Source organism: Bos javanicus, chromosome 10 (assembly GCF_032452875.1).
Source record: "Bos javanicus breed banteng chromosome 10, ARS-OSU_banteng_1.0, whole genome shotgun sequence".
In the NCBI taxonomy this organism is placed as follows: Eukaryota; Metazoa; Chordata; class Mammalia; order Artiodactyla; family Bovidae; genus Bos; species Bos javanicus.
The window spans coordinates 59,622,044-59,637,273 of record NC_083877.1 but is presented as its reverse complement, the minus strand read 5'-3'; the positions used below and the strand labels follow the sequence as shown (position 1 = coordinate 59,637,273).

The window sequence follows — 15,230 nt, the reverse complement described above, 5'->3', positions numbered from 1 at the left end:
TTTGACCATTTTAATGTGTGTCTTGGAGAAGGTCTTTTTGCATTGAGATAATTAAGTGTTCTCTTAGCTTTAAGGGCTTATATACACAGTTCCTCCCCCAAGTTTAGAAAATCTATCAGCTATTCTTTCCTTAAATAAACTGTTCCCTCTTCATCTTCTCTATCTCAGATATCCATTCCCCTAATGTTGCCCTTCCTAAAAGAGTCAGCTCTCATGGGATTTCCTAATTTTCTAATATTTTCTCTTTCCTTTTCTACTTATATCATTTCTTAATGTCTGACTTTGAGTTTGTTAATTCTCTTTTACATGTATCTGCTCTATTTCCATTGCTTTCCAGTGCATTCTTTATCTCATTTATTGAATTTTTCAACTCCAGAATTTGTTTGGTTCCTTTTCAGAGTTTCAATCTCTTTGATAAAGTATTCCTTCTGTTCATTAATTTTATTCCTGAGTTCACAAAACTGCCTTCCTGAGTTTTCTTGTAGCCCACTGAATATCCCCATGACAGCTACTTTGAATTCTCTATCAGTCAGATCACAATATTCCATGACTAAGTTTGCTTTCTAAAGGATTGTCACTTTCTTTTTGTAGTACAGTGTTATTGTTGTTCTTCGTGGTGCCTGATGAATTGTTCCTCACTGGGGCATATGAATTTAAGTGATGATCTGGGGCTTCCCTGTTGGCTCAGACATTAAAGGATCCGCCTGCAATGCAGGAGTTCAGTTCTGTAACTCAGTCATGTCTGGCTCTTTGCAATCTCATGGACTGCAGCAAGCCAGTCCTCCCTGTCCATCACCAACTCCTGGAGTTTACTCAAACTCACGTCCATTCAGTTGGTGATGCCATCCAACCATCTCATCCTCTGTCCTCCCCTTCTCCTCCAGATTTCAATCTTTCCCAGCATCAGGGTCTTTTCAAATGAGTCAGTTCTTCACATCAGGTGGCCAAAGTATTGGAGCTTCAGCTTCAGCATTAGTCCTTCCAGTGAATATTCAGGACTGATCTCCTTTAGGATGGACTAGTTGGATCTCCTTGCTGTCCAAGAGACTCTCAAGAGTCTTCTCCAACACCACAGTTCAAAAGCATTGATTCTTCGGTGCTCAGCTTTCTTTATAATCCAACTCTCACACCCATACATGACCACAGGAAAAACCATAGCCTTGACTAGACAGACCTTTGTCGGCAAATTAATGTCTCTGCTTTTTAATATGCTGTCTAGGTTGGTCATAACTTTTCTTCCAAGGAGCAAGCGTCTTTTAATTTCATGGCTGCAGTCACCATCTGCAGTGATTCTGGAGCCCAAAAAAATAAATTCTGTCACTGTTTCCCCATCTATTTGCCATGAAGTGGTGGGACCAAATGACATGATCTTCGTTTTCTGAATGTTGAGTTTTAAGCCAACTTTTTAACTCTCCTCTTTTCACTTTCATCAAGAGGCTCTTTAGTTCTTCTTCACTTTCTGCCATAAGGTTGGTGTCATCTGCATATGTGATATTGATATTTCTCCTGGAAATCTTGATTCCAGCTTGTGCTTCTTCCAGCCAAGCATTTCTCATGATGTACTCTGCATATAAGTTAAATAAGCAGGGTGACAATATACAGCCTTGACAGCAAGGTTGAAATGGATGAACCTAGAGTAAAGTCACAAAGAGAAAAACAAATATCATATATTAATGACCTGGGTTCAGTCCCTGGTTTGGAAGATCTTCTGGAGAAGGGAATGGCTACCCACTCCAGTGTTCTTGCCTGGGAAATCTCATGGACAGAGGAGCCTGACAGGTCCAGGCCTCAAGAAGAGTCAGAGGACAGAGTGACTAACACTCACCCTTTTTTTTTTTTTTAAGAAATTACAGTACTTTCTTCTGTTTTCCAGTAGGTGGTGCTATAACACAAGTTTTTGGTTTCTGTTAAATGAGCTGCCCCTGGTGGCATTCAACCTTTATATATAAATGTACAGATGTGTGGAGTTATCCAGCATCCTATTGTGTTGACAGAGGCACCTTTGTTGATTTGTAGTTGCTATATGGTTGTAGATTGAAAGGGGCAGAGAAAGGCAATCCTTTACTCCACTCGACTTTCAAGAGTGGGCACTTTCTAGCCTCCATCTCTTTGAGACAGGTGTGCCTCTGTGCCTTCAACTATTGCTTCTTATGCCTCCGGGGTCACTGCTGCCTTGCTTCTGCCACAACCACTGCAGTCACTGACATGGTGGGCTCTACCTTCATATCCAGCATCCTCTGAGTTGTAGCTTTTACTGCCATGGGGGAAGGAGGACACTGGTGGGATGGTTGCCAAGGTCGCACAGGCACCTCTACCTCTTAGGTGCTGTAAGGCTCATGGGCTCCACATTGCAGAAGGAGGTGGAGGCTGGATTGTGGGCAGCCCAGTGGCTGGAGGAATGGGGTCCTCGCCCCATTGCCATTGTTGCCAAGTCACCTGTGGCTCTGGCGCTGCTGTGATTAGGTTAGAGTCACGCACAGCAACCTCACCTGTTGCTGCTAGGTTCTCTGGAGCTGTAGAGTCAGCTGCCATGGTCAGAGGGCAGGGCCTGAAGATGCTGACTTTGCAGTTCCCTCGGTTCCACTTCTATTTGTTCCCATCACCAAGCTTTGTATGTACAGCTGTGTGGAGTTATCCAGCATCCTATTGCGTTGACAGAGGCACCTTTGTTGACTTGTGATTGCTATATGGTTGTAGATTGAAAGGGGCAGAGAAGCAATCTTTTACTCCACGTTACCGATGTCTCCACAGTCAGGGCCCAGGGAAGTCTTTCTAATCTCTTGTCATCATGCCCGAATCCCAAGATTTGTTTGGTTGTTCCACTGGAGCAGAAGCTGCTGCATACCATGAACTGTAGCAGAAGCCCCTGGAGTCATAGAGTGACAAGAAGTCAAGTGGGAAGTGGGAAAGTTACTGGAGGTAGAGTATGCGTTAGCATGAGACTGAGGACTTCTGGAGGTCTTAATTTTTTAAGGGGGTGGGGAAGTGTGATAAAATTGTCTGGGTTCTAACTCTAGTAACCTTATCATATACTCATGGTATATGGACAGTGGACAAAGACCCTCTCTTGGTCCTGGCAGAAAAAGAGGCCAGCAATGAAGTATCACTTCACATCAGTCAAAATGGTCATCAGCAAAAACTCTACAAACAATAAATGCTGGAGAGGTTGTGGAGAAAAGAAAACCCTTTTGCACTATTAGTGGGAATGTAATGAAAAAGGAAAAAGACTACTGATACAGCCGCTATAAAGAATGGTATGGAGATCCCTTTAAAAAAAAAACAAACTAAGAATAAAAATACCACATGACCTACCCAATCCCACTACTGAGCACATACCCTGAGACAATCATAATTGAAAATGACACATATTCCCCAGTGTTCATTGCAGCACTATTTACAATAGACAGGACATGGAAACAACCTAGATGTCCATTGACAGATGAATGGATAAAGAAGTTGTACACACATACAACAGAATATTACTCAGCCATAAAAGCAAATGAATCTGAGTCAGTTGAACTGAGGTGGATGAACCTAGAGTGAAGACAGAAAGAGAAAAACAAATACTGCATGTTAATGCTCATATATGGAATCTATTAATGCTCCTTGGAAAAAAAGGTATGACCAACTTAATGTCAACTTTAATGTCAACTTATTAAAAAGCAGACATTACTTTGCCAACAAAGGTCCATCTAGTCAAAGCTATGGTTTTTCCAGAAGTCGTGTATGGATGTGAGAGTTGGACTATAAAGAAAGCTGAGCGCCAAAAAATTGATGCTTTTGAACTGTGGTGTTGGAGAAGACTCTTGAGAGTCCCTTGGACAGCAAGGAAGTCCAACCAGTCCATCCTAAGGGAAATCCGTCCTGAATATTCAATGGAAGGACTGATGCTGAAGCTCAAACTCTAATACTTTGGCCACCTGATGCGAACAACTGACTCATTGGAAAAGACCCTGATGCTGGGAAAGATTGAAGGAGGGAGGAGAAGGGATGACAGAGGATGAGGTGGTTGGATGGCATCACCAACTCAATGGACATGAGTTTGAGTAAACTCCAGCAGTTGGTGATGGACAGGGAGGCCTGGCATGCTGCGGTCCCTGGGGTTGCAAAGAGTTAAGACACAACTGAGTGACTGAACTGACTGACTGATGGAATCTAGAAAAATGGTACAGATGAACCCGTTTACAGGGCAGGAATAGAGATGCAGACAGAACAGACTTGTGGACACAGTGGGGGAAGAAGAGGGTGCGATGACTTGAGAAAGTAGCATTGACATATATATACTTTCATATGTAACACAGACAGCTAGTGGGAAGCTGCTATATAACACAGGGAGCTCTACCCAGTGCTCTGTGACAACCTAGAGGGGTGCGATAAGGGGAGATCAAGGGAGGGGATATATGTATACTGATGGTTGATTTATGTTGTTGTACGGCAGAAGCCAACACAACATTGTAAAGCAATTATCGAATTAAAAATAAATTTTTAAACAAAGGAAAAAAGGACAAAGGCTACACTCTATCTGAACCCCACACCGCTTTTAGAAGAGTTTGATGCTGGGTGATGTATCCTGGTAAGCAACAAGAGCGAGCTTCTGTGCAAGGTAGGTGTCATGTCTGGGATGAGCACAGGGTATGTGTGTGCTCAGTCATGTCCGACTCTGTACGACCCCATGGACCTTAGCCCACCAGGCTCCTCAGCCCACAGGATTCTCCAGGCAAGAACACTGGAGTGGGTTGCCATGCCCTCCTCCAGGGGATCTTCCCAACCAGAGATTGAATCCATGTCTCTTACGTCTCCTGCTTTGGAAGGTGGCAGGAGTGGGAAATTTGCTAGGGTTGGTTTCAAGGCATGAGGCTGTTGAATAAATCAACAATTACTTGAGGGTTCTGAAAATCTTAAGGGGTAAGACTTCATCTAATAGCACAGGCTCTAGAGAGCTCACGTAGCCTTCTGGGTTGGACAATGACTAGTTGAAGAGAATTATTTGTTGGAAGCTGTGTGTGAAGTGGGACTGAATGAGGAAAGTAGAAGCAGGGGACCCATTTAGGTCCCCATGTGAGGAACGACTAGAGAAACAATTGAAAGAATAGGAAGGAAAAGGAGAGGCTGAAGAAAGACTGACAGCACATGCAGACAGAGGACTTGGAAGACTGGGAGAGAAAGGTTCTTTCAGAAAGAAGAGTAAGAAGAAAGTAAGATTTCAAAAGTGTCTGTTCTGATTAACTGGGAACGGGATTTGTGTGACCTGAATTAGAGTTATCTGGGTGGAGTGACGAGGAGAGGAAAGAGACTATGAAGACTAAGAGAGAAAGCTGATGCTAGAGTTTATTGTTACAGATCATCTGTTCTAAAAGAATAGAAGGAAAATGAGACGATCTGGCAGCTGGCTGGAAAAGAAAAAAGAATATTTTTTTTCAAATATAATTGGAAGCTTGAATACAACAGAAAGAGAACAAAAGGGTAAGAAAGATGAATATATGGAACTTTCACTGATATCTAGGAGACTCCCCAGAGTAATCACAGCAGCAATAGGTGAACTGGCAAGTTTTTAGGCAGCAAAGCCTAGGATGTGCTGAGCCAGGCTGTCATTGCAGGTCCTGACTCGTCCATCAACTGACCCTGGAAACTTAATTACTCACAATCCATATCCTAATGTGTAATGTGGGACCAATAATCATTTCCCTGTATACCCAGCACTGTTCCTGAACAACACTAGAAACTCATTAAATATCCCTCGGTTGATTACCTTGCAGAGTAGTTATGAGAATATAAAAAAGAAGAACAAATGTGGGAAGGTTTCAGAGTGCTATAAATGTCATTATTCAATGTTATTTGTCAGCGTAGATCAATATTTATCATGTGTTAATGTCATAATATGACTTCATTTATTCTAATTCCTGAACTTAAGATATACATGGAGTGAAACAACATACCTTTCATCTCTAGGGGAAATTACTTACAAATAAGTTTTAATATGTTTAGGGCAATGGTATCTAAATATATCCACTTGCATAAATTGCAAGAGAATCAACAGCAGAACATTTCAAAACTGTACTTAGCTGTACTTCTGGAGATTCTCTGATTCTGTAGTTCTGAGGTCAGACTGGGGGTGGGGGGATGGGGGGGCGGTGTCTGTACTACTTAAAGTTCCTAAGGCAAGGGAATGGCCAAGATGGCAGAGTAGGAAGACCCCAAGCTCACCACCTCTCAAGGGCACACAGAATTTATAACTATAAAATTTACAGAGGAACTATTGATGGGAAGGACCAGAATCTAGCAGAAAATAAGCTTCTACAACAAAAGATACAAAGAAAGAACCACAATGAGAGAACAGGACCAGCAAAGTCCTGGTTTAGTCAGATCTATATACACCCCTGGTGGGTGACTCACAAACAGGAGGATAATTACAATTGCAGAGTTTCTCCCCAAAGTGAGGGGTCTGAGCTCCATATCAGACTCCCCACCCTAAGGGGTCTTACACTAAGACAAGCCCCCACAACATTTGGCTCTGAAAGCCAGCAGGGCTTACTTCTGAGAGTGCCAGGGGGCTCTACTCTTAAAGGATGCTTACAAAATCTCACATGCTCTGGGACCCAGGGTAGAAACAGTAATTTGAAAGAAATCTGGGTCAGACCCACCTACTGATCTTGGAGGGTCTCCCAGAGAGGTGGGAAGCCACCGCTTCACCTTGGGTACACAGACAGTGGTGGCAGCCATTTTGGGTCAGGGGTGTGGGGTGTTCTACCATGCAAACACTGGTGCTGACAAGCACCCTTGAGCTTATTAGCATCAGGACCCAACCCTGCTCCTGCCCACCAGAGTGTGGGCACCAGTAGGGCAATGCCTCAGGCCAAGCAACTAGCTGAGTGGGAACATAGCCCCAACAACCAGCAAGCAGGAGTTGTCTTTAAAAGTTCTGAGCCCACAGCCATGATGGGACATGGTGCTGTCCATGAGAAGGCCCAGGACCTGACTCCATATACCAGTGCATAGACCCTAGGACCCAGCTCTGCCCACCAGTGAGCAGGCAACAACCCCAGGACATCCTGGGCCCTGATCTCACCCACAGGTGAGTGGGCTCTCACCAAGGACCAGCCTCAGCCAACAGTAGGGCAGGCACGTGTTCTGGGACCCTCTGAACCACAGCCAGCTGCCTCATGATCCAGCCTCATCAATCAGTGGCCAGCAGACTTCACTCCTGGCAACCAACTAGGCCAGAAGCCAGTCGTGCCTACCCGATCACCCATGGTAGTCAGCTCACTACACAGGACCCACACATGCCAGGTGAGTGACACCTCTAGAACACAGGGCTCTGGTGACCAGAGAGGATTATACTGCTGGGACATGTATGACATACCCTACAAAAGGTTAAGAAATGTAAACAATCTACCACATTACAGGAAAAATCATGTTCCAAACAAAGTAACAAGATAAAACCCCACAAGAGTGGGATGATCTGAGAAGAGTGGGAGTGGGATGATCACCAGTCCAGGGTTGACACATGAGACAGGGTGCTCAGGGCTGGTGCACTGGGATGACCCAGAGGGATGAGATGGGGAGGGAGGGAGGAGGAGGGGTTCAGGATGGGGAACACATGTACACCCATGGCTGATTCATGTCAATGTATGGCAAAAACCACTACAATATTTTAAAGTAATTAGCCTCCAATTAAAATAAATAAATTTTTTTAAAACCCACAAGAACTAAGTAGAGATAGCCAATCTGCCCAACAGAGTTCAAAGTAATAATCATAAAGATGATCCAATAACTCAGGAGAAGATTGGATGAACAGAGTAGGAGTTACAAGTGCTTAAAAGAGTTAGCAAATATAGAGAACAAAACAGAGATGAATACAATAACTGAAATGAAAAATACACTAGAAGGAATCAACAGTAGCTTAAATGATACAGAGGAACAGGTCAGTGGAACGAAAGAGTAGTGGAAACCACTAAAGCGGAACAGAAAAAGAAAAAATAGAAAGAAGTGAAGGTGGTTTAAGAGACCTCAGGGACACCATCAAGCATACTAATATATGCATGATGGGGGTTCCACAAGGAGAAAAAAGGGACTGAGAACATATTTGAAGACATAATGGTTGAAAACTTCCCTAACCTGGGAAGGGAAACAGACATCCAGATCCAGGAAGTAAAGACGGTCCCAAAGAGGATCAACCTAATGAGGTCAATACAAAGACACATTTTAATTGAAAGGGTAAAAATTAAATATAAAGAAAATATTAAAAGCAGCAAGGGAAAAGAATCAAGTTATGTACAAGGAAACTCCCATAAGGCTATCAGATAACTTTTCAGCAAAAATTCTGCAGGGGAGAAGGGAGTAGCATAAAATATTTAAATAGATGAAAGGGAAGAACCTACAACCAAAATGTTCTACCCATTAAAGGTTTTCCTTCAGATTTTATGGAGAGATCAAAAGTTTTACAAACAAAAGCTAAGAGTTCATCACCACTAATTCACCTTAACAAGAAACATTTAAGGGAATTCTCTGAGGAGGCAGGAGGAGGGGAAAGAGAAAGAAAGAGCTTCCTGGTAAGGGGAAATATTTAGTAAAGATAGTAAATCAACCTTATGCAAAATTAGTAAAAAGGTCAAAAGACAAGAATAGTAAAACCACCTATATTTGCAGTAAGTAGTTAAGTGAAGTATCTCAGTCATGTCCAACTCTTTGCGACCCCATGGACTGTAGCCTACCAGGCTCTTCCCTCCATGGGATTCTCCAGGCAAGAATACTGGAGTGGGTTGCCATTTCCTTCTCCAGGGGATCTTCCCAGCTCAGGGATCGAACCCAGGTCTCCCTCATTGCAGGCAGACACTTTAACCTCGGAGCCACCAGGGATTCCCGTAAGTAGTTAAGGGACACACAAAACAAAAAGATGTAAAATATGATGTCAAAACAGTAATTGCGGGGGAGGGACATAACAATGTAGAGTTGTTAAAGTGCATTAGAGATTCTGAGATTAGTAACTTAAAATAACATAGATAGCTACATAAACCTTATGGTAACCACAAATCAAAAACCTATAATAAAGACACACACAAAAAAGAGAAAAGAATCCAAAATAACAGTAAAGATAGTCATCAAATCATAGGGAAGAAAGCACAAGAAGAACAAACAATCAAAAATTAACTACAAAAGCAATCCCAAAACAATTAACAAAATGGCAGTAAGTACATATGTATCAGTAACTATATTAATTGTAAATGGACTAAATGCTCCAGTGTAAAAAACAGAGTGGCAAAATGGACATAAATACAAGAGTTACATATATGCTGCCTGAAAAAGACTCACTTCCCATCTAAAGACACACACAGATTGAAAGTGAGGGAATTGGAATAAGGTATTCTATGCAAATGGAAATCAAAAGAAAGTCAGAGTAGCAATACTTTTATCAGACAAAATAAACTTTAAAACAAAAACTGTAAAAAGAAACAATAAGGGACATTACATTCATAATGATCAAGGGATCAATCCAAGAAGATGCTGTGACAACTGTAAATATACATGTACCCAATAAAAATATTTTTACCCAAAGCAAATATCAACATACATAAAGGGAGAAATTGACAGCAACACAGTAAGAGTCGGGGACTTTAACACCACACTTACCTCAATGAACAGATCAACAAGACATAAAATCAATAAAGAAATATTGGCCTTAACACATTAAACCATTGACTTCATATATATATTGGTCAAAATCCATATATATATTTATATATAAAACTCCATTCAAAAAACAGCAGAATACACATAATTTTCAAGTGCACACGAACATCCTACTGGACAGAATGTTCTAATCGACATCTAACCCAACATTCTAATAGGCCACATAATAAGCCACATAAATATTCTCAATAAATTTAAGAAAAGTGAAATCATATCAAGCATCTTTTCCAGCCACAGTGCTATGAGACAAGAAATCAACTACAACAAAAATCTGCAAGAAAACACACACACACACACACACACACACAGAGGCTAAACAAACAACCAATGGTCACTGAAGAGCTCAAAAAAGAAATTTAAAAATATCTGGACACGAATGAAATGAAAGAACAATAATCCAAAATCTATGCGATGCAGCAAAAGCAGTTCCAAGAGAGTAGTTTACAGCAATACAAGCCTACCTCAGGAAACAAGAAAAATCTCAAGCAACCTAACCTCACACCTAAAGGAACTAGAAAAAGAAAAAACCAAGTTAGTAGAAGGTAAGAAATCATAATGATCACGGCAAAAATAAATGAAATAAAGACTAAAAACAATAGCAACTAAGATCAATGAAAAGAACTGGTCTTTGAAAAGATAAATAAAATTGATAAACATTTAGTGAGACTCATCAAGAGGGCCCAAATCAATAAAATCAGAAACGAAAAAATTACAACACCATAGATCATTGAAAATTATTGCAAACAATTATACACTAATAAAACAGACAGCCTAGAAGAAACGGACAAATTCTTAGAAATGTACAATCAAGAAGAAATAGAAAATATAAACAGACCAATTATCAGTAATGAAATTGAATCAATGATTTTTAAAACTCCCAGAAAACAAAAGTCCAGAACTAGATGGCCTCCCAGGTGAATTTTACCAAACATTTAGAGAAGAGTTAACACCTACCATTCTCAAACTATTACAAAAAATGCAGAAAAAGGAATGCTTCCAAAGACATTTACAAGGCCGGCATCACACTGATAGCAAAACCAGACAAAGATACTACAAAAAAAAAAAAAAAATGAAAGAAAGAAAGAAAATTATAGGCCAATATCCTTGATGAATACAGATGCAAAAATATTCAACAAAATATTAGCAAAATGAAACCACCAATACATTAAGATCATACACCAGATCAAGTGGAATTTATTCCAGGGATGCAAAGATTTTTCAGTATCTACAAATCAATGTAATAAAACCAAATTAACTAACTGAAAAATAAAAATCACATGATCATATCAGTAGATACAGAAAATCTTTTGACAAGTTTCAACATCTATTTATGATTAAAAAAAAAAAAAAAACCTCTCAACATGGTGGGTATAGAGTGAACACACCTCAACATAATAAAGTCCATATATGATAAGCCCACAGCTAAAATCATACTCAACAATGAAATGCTAAAAGCATTTCCTCTAAGATCATGAAGAAGACAAGAATACCCACTCTCACCACTTTTATGCAACATACTATTGAAGTCCCAGCCACAGCAACTAGACAAATAGAGAAATCAAAGGAGTCCAACAGGAAAGGAAGAAGTAAAACTGTCACTGTTTAAAGATGACATGATACTATACATAGAAAATCCTAAAGACACCACCAGAAGCTACTATAGTTCATCAATGAATCTGGTAAAATAGCAGAATACTAAATTTATATCTGGAAATCTGTGCATTTCTATATACTAACAACAAACTACCATAAAGAGAAATTAAGATAACAATTTCATTTACCATCACATGAAAAAGAATAAAATACTTCAGAAGGAGGTAAAAGACCTGTGCCCAGAAAACTATAAGATACTGATGAAAGAAACTGAAAATCACACAAACAGATGGAAAGATACACTGTGTTCACGGATTGGAAGAATGACTATTGTTAAAATGATCATATTATGCAAGGCAATCTGCAGAGTCAATGAAATCCCTATCAAATTACCAATGGCATTTTTCACAAAACTAGAATAAATTCTAAAATTTCTATGGGAACATAAAAGACCCCAAACAAAAAACAATTTTGAGAAAGAAGAATGAAACTGAAGAAATCACACACCTGACTTCAGACCACACTACAAAACACTATGGGACAAGCACAAAAACACTGACATTGACATACAGATAAATGGAATAGGATAGAAAGCCCAGAAATAAACCACACACTTAGGAGTTTATGTCACAGATCAACTAATATAAGGCAAAGGAGGCAAGAATAGACAATGGAGAAAAGACAGTCTCTTCAATAAGTGGTGTTAGACAATGTGGACAGCTATGTAAAAGAATGGAATTAGAACATTCTCTAACACCATATACAAAAATTAACTCGAAATGGATTAAAGACCTAAATGTAAGACCTGAAACCACTGAACTCCCAGAGGAAAACAGGGGCAAAACACTCTGACATAAATTGTAGCAATATGTTTTGGATCTGTCTCCTAAAGCAAAGGAAATTAAAGAAAATAAACATGAGACATAATTAAATTTAAAAACCTTTGCACAGCAAAGAAAACCACTGACAAAACTAAAGACAACCTACTGAAAGCGAGAAAATATTTGCAAACGATATGACCAATAAGGGGTTAATATCCAAAATAAACACCTCATACAACTGAATATAAAAAAAATTTTTTAAATGGAGGGAGGAGGAGGAGGCTCAAGAGGGAGGGGATATGAATATAATTACAACTGATTCACATTGTTTTATGACAGAAACCAACACAACATTGTAAAGCAATTCTCCACCAATTAAAAAAAAAAATGTTTTTAATGAGCAGAAGACCTGAATAGACATTTCTCTAAAAACAACATACAGATGGCTAACAGGCACCTGAAAAGATGCCCAACATCATTAATCAGAGAAAAACAAATTAAATCCTCAATGAGATATCACCTCACACCAGTCAGAAAGGCCATGATCAACAAGAACACAATTATCAAGTGTTAATAAGGGTGTGGAGAAAGGGAACCTGCATACACATTGGTGCAACCACTGTGCAAAATAGTACGATAATTCCTCAAAACACGAAAAATAGAGCTATCATATACCCAGCAAGTTCACTGCTGGCAATATATCTGAAAAAAATAAAAACACTAATTTGAAAAGATACATAAACCCCAATAGTCAAAGCATCATAATTTACAATAGCCAAGATATGGAAGCAATCTACATGTCCATCAACAGATAAGTGGATAAAGAAGATGTGAGATTATGTATCGATTGATAAATACAAATATACACACAAACATACAGTGCAATAGTACTCAGTCACAAAAAGAATGGAATTTTGCCCTTTGCAGCAACACAGATGGATTTAAAGGATATGACACTAAATGAAATAAATCAGAGAAAGACAAACACTATGATATCATGTACGAGTAGAATCTAAAAAATACAACAAAACTAATGAATCTAACAAAAATAAGCAGACTCAACAGATACAGAGAACAAATTCATGGTTAACAGTGGGTAGAGGAATGGGGGAAGAGCAAGATAGGGGTAGGGAATTAACACGAACAAACTACTATGTATTAATATTAAAGAAATAAGATATAAGTATATATTGTACAATAGCCTTTCCTGGTGGCTCAGACAGTAAAGAGTCTGCCTGCAATGCAGGAGACCTGGGTTAGATCCCTGGGTCGGGAAGATCCTCTGGAGGAGGGCATGGCAACCCACTCCAGTATTCTTGTCTGGAAGATCCCCATGGACAGAGGAGCCTGGTGGGCTACAGTCCATTAGGTCACAGAGTCAGACACAACTGAGTGACTAAGCACACACACACACACATTATACAACACAAATATAACCAATATTTCATAATAACTTTCAATGGAGTATGCTGCTGCTAAGTCGCTTCAGTCGTGTCCGACTCTGTGCGACCCCATAGACGGTGGCCCACCAGGCTCCCCCGTCCCTGGGATTCTCCAGGCAAGAACACTGGAGTGGGTTGCATTTTCTTCTCCAATGCATGAAAGGGAAAAGTGAAAGTCGCTCAGTCGTGTCCGACTCTTTGCGACCCCATGGTCTGCAGCCTACCAGGCTCCTCCGTCCATGGGATTTTCCAGGCAAGAGTACTGGAGTGGGGTGCCATTGCCGTAGTATAACCTACAAAAAATTTGAATCACAATGTTGCACACCTGAAACTAATATTGTAAACCAACTATATCTCAATTTTTAAAAGTCTATGTCCAGCCAAACAGCCCACCATGCACAAGAGAACTCAAAGACATTTCAGACAGACAGGTTCTAAGATAAATTAACTGCCATGCTCCCTTTCTGGGAAAAATAAAATAAAAATAAATTTGTTAAGGCAATTCTAATGTGCAGGCAGCTTGGGAAGTACAAACGTTTTACAAAAGGACTGATGCCTCTCATTCCATTATTAGACTGTCCTCAAAAGAGCGAAAAGCCACCAGCATCGTTTAGAACTCTACCACAGAAGGAACTGTGGGTCAAAAATCTCCACCCCAGTATCTGTGAGCCCCTGGACACTCCGGGTTCACACCTCCTCCCAGGCCCCACCTCTTTTGGTTTTCTAACCCCCTTTTCCTAAAAGCTGCCTCTACTCCATCCCTTGGGGTTCTGCCCTTCTCCAAAACCAACTGCAGCAAGAGCAGCCAATCCTCTGCCTCTTCCGGCTTGGCTATCCTTGTAGATAATTAGCACACAGGCCACTTCCCTTTTAAGGCATGTTAACTGATGGTTACCACAAAGGTAGGTGGGAGGAGAAAAAAGTAGGGGAGAGAAAAAGGTTCCAGACTCCCCAACGCCTTACCGTCACAAACTTGGTTCATGGATTTGGCTTCCCACCAGAGAGAGGAGCCAGAAGGAAATTACAATGGTGAAGAGCTGATGGCGTCAAGATGGCACCCGTGGGAGGAAGATGGACTCCCGGCCTCACAGGAGACGCACTGACTCTGCTGCTATACGGGAAACAACTTCCTCTCCCCCTCCCCCCCCAAAAAACCCTAAAAACTGTCTAACAACTCCTACACATCAGGCAGAAGCAGGGAAGGCCCACACGAAAGCGGGTAGGAGGGCCTGGGTTGCAACTCTGCCATGAATCCTACCTCCGGTGCTGCAGAGCCCAGAGTTGGGAGGGAACTCAGACCTGGAGCTTCTCCCTGAGGACTGAAGGGTTTGAACCCCATATCTGGCACCCCAACTTTTTAAGATTTGTGCCTTAGAGACCAGCCCCCAAAATACCTGGCTTTGAAAACCAAGCAAAGTCCCGCCCAGGAATCCCACAAGGCAATGGGGGAAGCCAGAAGCAGCTCTTAAAGGCCCCGTGGGCTCGGGCTCACCGGGAGGTGCTCAGATCTGCTGTGAATGAGACTCACCTGCTAATTCTAAAGCTTCTGCTTGCGAGACAGGCATCTAACTGAGCACACTTGAGCTTACGGGCAGCATGTTGAGCTCTCCCTCTGCCTCACTCTAGCCAGTGAGTGTGATCTTGTTGTTGTTCTCCTTTTCCCACCAAGCACCATCTCTCTGCCTCA

The 15,230-nt window shown here is 41.0% G+C and overlaps 1 protein-coding gene across 1 annotated transcript in view; it reads right to left on the bottom strand.

The window, feature by feature from the left end:
* Window positions 1-14,931, bottom strand: part of ATP8B4 (ATPase phospholipid transporting 8B4 (putative)) — a 348,133-nt gene extending 333,202 nt beyond the window's left edge. Inside the window, exon 1 of the mRNA XM_061428804.1 lies at window positions 14,507-14,931. The gene's annotated coding sequence lies outside the window, so the exon portion shown is untranslated. The remainder of the gene's footprint in view (window positions 1-14,506) is intronic.
* Window positions 14,932-15,230: the final 299 nt, after the last annotated feature.